Source organism: Lygodium microphyllum, chromosome 8 (assembly GCF_053477565.2).
Source record: "Lygodium microphyllum isolate KBCC chromosome 8, Lygodium_microphyllum_v1.1.10, whole genome shotgun sequence".
Lineage (NCBI taxonomy): Eukaryota > Viridiplantae > Streptophyta > Polypodiopsida > Schizaeales > Lygodiaceae > Lygodium > Lygodium microphyllum.
The window spans coordinates 156,313,628-156,319,569 of NC_141142.1; positions in this window are offsets into that span (position 1 = coordinate 156,313,628).

Genomic DNA, 5,942 nt, shown 5'->3' on the forward strand with positions numbered 1-5,942 from the left:
ACATTATTATGAGCTCTCTGTACATCTGGTGTCCTGACAGAAGGAATACCAAGCTCATCATTCAAGCTCTCTCAGCCACTGGAGTCTCCATCAAGTACTGCGTCAATGCCATCTGACACTTTATTCTTTCCTTTGTCTTTACCTGTAGTGCTACTAGATGCACCTGAAGATGTAGAGCTACTCCTTAGTCTCTCAGACCACGCACTACCAGATGATGTCTCTGGTCCACTAAGAGTCCATGATTCTTGCTTTTCAGCCTCCACATGAGTGTCATGATCATCATCATCATCCAATGCATCACCACTAGATGCATACCAACTCCTCATTTCATCAAAGATGACATCCCTGCTCACTTTGAACTTACATGTGACAGGATTATAATAGCGATACCCCTTCTGCTATAAAGAGTATCCAATAAAGACACATTTTTCTGCCTTTAGATCAAGCTTCTTCCGTAGCTCATCTGGCACATGAACATATGCAACAGAGCCAAATATCTTCAAGTGTGATACATCAATCTTCTTGCTAGTAAAGCATTATTGAGGAGTCATCCCATGAACTACAGCTGTGGGAGTTCTGTTCATAATATAAACAGTAGTATGAAGAGCCTCAGACCAAAAATTCTTAGGCATATTCTTTTTAGCCATCAAGGCACGTGTAACTTTTGCGATATGCCTGTTTTTCCTTTCTGCAACCCCATTTTGCTGTGGGGTATACCTGCATGTGAACTGTCTCTTTATCCCATGAGACCTCAGAAAATCACTAAACTCATTCGAGAGGTACTCTCCCCCTCCATATGACCTCAAGCACTTTACTTTCAAGCCTATTTCTCTTTCAACTGCAGCCTTGAAAGCTCTAAAGTGCTCCTTCATAAAATATACTCACAGCTTTCTAGAACAATCATCAATGAATGTGACAAAGTATGAACTACCTCCAAGAGATACATTTTGTGTAGGCCCCCAAATATCTGTATGCACAACATCAAGGATATTTCTGCTTACATCTCTATCATGTGAAAAGGGTTGTCTTGCTTGCTTACCAAACTGACATGCTTCGCATACCTTATGAAATTTTGCAATTCTAAATGTAGGCAAACCTGTAACCAACCCTTTGGACTGCATTAATTTCAGCCTTTGTACATTTGCATGTTCAATGCGTTTGTGCCAAATTTCAATATCTGCAAAAACACCTTTTCCTTTAGCATACATAGCAGCATTCATAGTAGGAATTCTAACATCCAGAGTAAATATACGTCCAACTCTACTTCCCTTTGCAACCAACCTGCGCTTGTCATTGAAGTCTTCTACAAAGCAGCCCTTTGCATTAAATCTGACTTGCAGCCCTTGCTCTACCATCTGACCGACTGACACCAAGTTCTTTGTAATAGATGCCACATGTAATACATCTGAAAGACTCTTTGTCTTACCATCATGCAAGGATAAGGGAACTTTTCCAATATGTGAAATTGGGTGGCATGAATCATCACCCATCTGCACATAACCTGTATTTTGCAAATTCTTCATCTCTCCAAACCATTCTGCATGGCTGGTCAAATGATTGGATGCACCTAAATCAACATACCAAACACCATCATGTGTTCCCTTTCCTGTAACACCATTCAGCATATGCTGCATAAAAAACATACGTTCATTTTTGTCTTCATTCTGTCATGAAGACAATGCATAGTTTCCTTGCTGCAACTTACCACTGCGAATATCATCTTTCTTAGCATAGCATTAGACTGCAATATGACCTGTTTTGCCACAGTAGTATGATACAATACCAGAGTTGTTAGAACCTTTGTTCTGCCATTCACCTCTTCCTCTAAAGCTCCCCTGCCTCTAAAGTTACCACGACCTCCTGAAACCTGCATATCGCCAAATTGCTGATTCAATCTGTTTTGCTGGTTGTCACTACCACATCCTATACAATGGCCTCTTGAAGAGAAACTGCCATGTCCCCTTCCTGAACTGGAGTAGAAATCTTGGACCTGTTCACCACTTTTCTCAGATGTCTCACTTTGCATCTTGATCTCTTTAGTGATCATAAGGGAGACCAACTCATCAAAATCTGGAAATGGCTTTCTGACATATACGAAAGTTACAAAAGACTTCTAAGACTTTTCATTGTTAAGTCCACCCAAGGTAGATGACACCAAATCATCATCATCGGGCATTGCATCAATCGCTGCCAAAGCATCTGCAATGCTTCTTACCTTCAGTGCATACTCATTGATAGACCTCTTCTCTTTCTTCAATGTATTCAATTCTTGCTTGAGTTGAATCTTTCGTGCCTTTGTATTTACGGAAAACATACTTTCAAGTATGGTCCAAGCTGCATATGAATTTCGTGCATTTCTAATATATCCCAGCATATTATTGTCAATTACCGTAGGCAGCCAATACATGACCTTTTTGTCTTTTGCATTCCATTCCTTCCGTGCCTTTGTCTCTTCTACAGTTGGAGGATCACTCATCTCTCTGGCTCCTTTTCTTCACCTACTGAAACAAACTCGTAGAGGCCTTTTCCAATAAGGAAGTTTGTGACACGGAACTTCCATGAAGGGTAGTTGTTCTTGTCGAGCTTCTCAATGATGGGGTTTCCACTGTTCTCTGCCATTATCACAAAACTGATACCAAATAGCAAGCAAATCTTCTGCAATCTTTCACAACACGTGCACAACAACCTTTTTCACTTATTTCTCAATAGCACATGTAATCTACAACCTGTTTGCAGATAAACCTTATGTTTTCTTCCTGCAAACACCTCAAAAATTACAGATTTGCAATCTTAACCTATGCACCCACTTTCGGTCAATACAGCCGAAATCATAGTGTACCCTGAAACTGATGTCTACAACCTTGTGGCTCTAAAATGGGGCCTAAAATGACCTTGAAAGGAGGAATATACTCTTGAAATTGCTCAAATGAAGACCATAATAAGTCCATCTTGGATTAATGTCGGGGACTGTAGTCTTTCCACTTTAGCTTGGAACAACGGATATAATGTGGCTTGTCGTTGGAGAACTACCAAGTTCAGCGCAGGGGTCAAAGATGAAGCTGGTTGCCCATGACTCGGTGTAGAAGAACGTGACTGGACTAGTTGGACTTTGTCATAGCAAGAGAAATAGCGCTGCAGGATACATGCAGTCACTGAGAGCTCAATAGAACGCTTAACATCTTGACATAGGAAGGGAATTGAATCTCTAGCTACCAAGTGTTGTATTGAAGGGATGAAAATCTCCAGAGTACCCTCACAATGTGCTCTGAAAAGATTCAGTGTTGTGAGGAAAGCTGGTATGTGACTGCTAGATTAATCAAGAACGGAGACTGGAGTAGGAGCTGGGGTTGGTTCAGCCACTCATTTTAAGCGTTTCCTTTGAAATACCATAGAAGGGATAGGATCAAGATTCTCAATGATGACATATGAGTGTTTAGTAGGGGGAGGAGCTTCTGGTCAATCAACTATCAAGATAGAAACTTCTTTCAAAGGGGCCCAGGAGAGAGAAGAAGAAAGAAAGAGAAAGAAAGAAGAGAAGAGACAAGAGGGAGGAAGGAGAGGGGGGAGGAGGGAACCGTCAGGAAGTGGGAAGGGAGTAAATTTTTAAAAGTAAAAAAATAAAAGAGAAATAAGAAAAAATAATAATAAGAAAAACAAGGGAGCCCCCCTTAGCATGGGCATAGGCGCGGGGCGGGGGTAAAAAATTTTGCAGTGGTGGCGGGACTCGTAGATGGCTGGGATACCATCATGGGGCGAATGGTGTGACGAAAGCATCACACAAGACGGGTAAATTAAAAAACGTGAATGCACATGTGCAATGCGAGAGGCGTGTACACACGTAAAAAGTAATAAAACCCAAACTGTGCATCAGAATAAAATGCCGTAAAAACAAAAAAGGTGTCCAAAGCTAGGGGGAAGACAATGGAAAAATGCAACAGGGGGTCTGAGGAGAATGTAGGGCATTCACACGGGAAAAATAAAAAAATCTAGCAAAAAAATACAGACGAGGATTAATATCAGAAAATCCACTCATCGAAATGCAAGGCAGAAAGAAGAAAAATTTCTAAAATAACGTGCCCAACAAACTTATCACATCAAAATACGATTCGATCTAGATAAGATGCGTTCACATGGAAAAAAACCCAAAAAAGCAGACTCCAAAATGGGCTCAAGAATTAATACTGAAATAATTGAGTACCACAACTAAGGGCAATAAAAATGAAAAATGCCCAAGGGAAGATGATTCATAGGACGATTATATAAAAACTCATGTCCAGGGGAATGAGGAGAGATTCACATACGAAAAGCACAAAAAATATCCAAAAACACATTGAAAAATTAATGACTAAAAATCTAGTCGAAAAAATAGGGTGGAGAAAAAATAAAAAATGTGGGGAAAGGTTGGGTGGACAGGGCTATCAATCTGAGCTAGAAGCCCGGTGAAAATAGGGCATGAGCACATGGAAAAAGGTAAAAAATACGCACTAAAATGTCCCGAAAGTTTGCAAAAATTAATAACCGATGAACTGTGCATCAAAATGATAGGGTGTAAAAAGGAAAAATGCTAAATGGAAAGTGTAGGGCAGGGCTATTATGTCAGATTGTTATTCCAAATAAAAAAGAATGTGTTCACATGGAAACACATCCAATTGACAAAAAATGGTTCAAATTTTAATAACTCAAGAACCGTAAGGCAAAACAGGGGTTGGGAAAAATGAAAAGTGGTTAGTTCAAAGGGATAAATAGGGATGGAATGTTGGATTTGGGTTATAATGAATATAGGATCCGTTCACAAGAAAAACTTCAAAACAAGGAATAAAGGAAAAGAGAGAAGGAATAGCGCTAGGAGTGGGGTTAAAGTGAAAGGGTGGGTGGGGAAGGGACCCCATTAGGGTAAAAACAAGTCATGGCATAGATGCATGATCGAATTGAGGCATATGTAAGGGGGTATACATCATAGACATGTAGGGATACGTCCCCACACTTAAAACCTTAGCGGGAGGGTAAACCGAATATCAGGGACCATCAGACCAATTTCTAATCTGCCCACACTGTGTCGCAGTCGGATGCAAGAGAGACCAAGGTGTCTTTGTAGCATGTACACATCCAATGGGGTAGGGACCACGTAGTAGTAATACCGAAGGAGGTAGCTTTGTTGAGGGAATTGTGGGAAACCGTTGATAGAGAAGAATATTGCACTCAGCTCACGATCACTCAAATGGAATGAAAGAATAGTCACTCACCTCAGTATTGACATCACATGAGTGAATCATGATTGAAACCCAAATCTCACACCCGAGTTAGGAATTGACAAGGGGGATGGTGCAAAGGGAGTATGCCACGGTGTACAGTTGATGGCACATTAGTGCGTCCAACCCCATCTGGCATAGGTGCAAGAAAGAAGGCTAGGGAGCCTTGTTGTGGAGTGTATAAAGAGGATGACGTGTATTGTGGTGATAGCAGAGACCAATCCTGTGTGTGCATAGGGAAACGATAACGTACCTAACTCCAATTGTCATAATGTCCCTCAATCCTCCCCTCTCAATAATTGATTGAGGAAACACCGGTCACGCTTAACCCCCCTTTGACTGTTGCTGACACTCTATTTGAGAATACAATAGGACAACCCGATCCTTACACCCATTATTGTTATCCTTACAATCGGTTGTGCAAAGGTTGTATGCCTTGTGTGCATTTGATGGTGTTACAACAATGTATCCCGTCCTATGCTAGCATACAATGTGAGAAGGACGTTCAGGGAGCCATATAGTGCACTGTACATGAACGCTTTGTGCTTTGTGCATTGAGAGGCCCAACTCATGCGTGCAACATTCCATTCACACATCGCACCTCTCTGTTAAATGTAAAGGGTAAGGATTGGTCACTCACCCCACCCTTTGTCTCACACTTGCTGATAAATACAGAGGGTAGCCGATCCTATT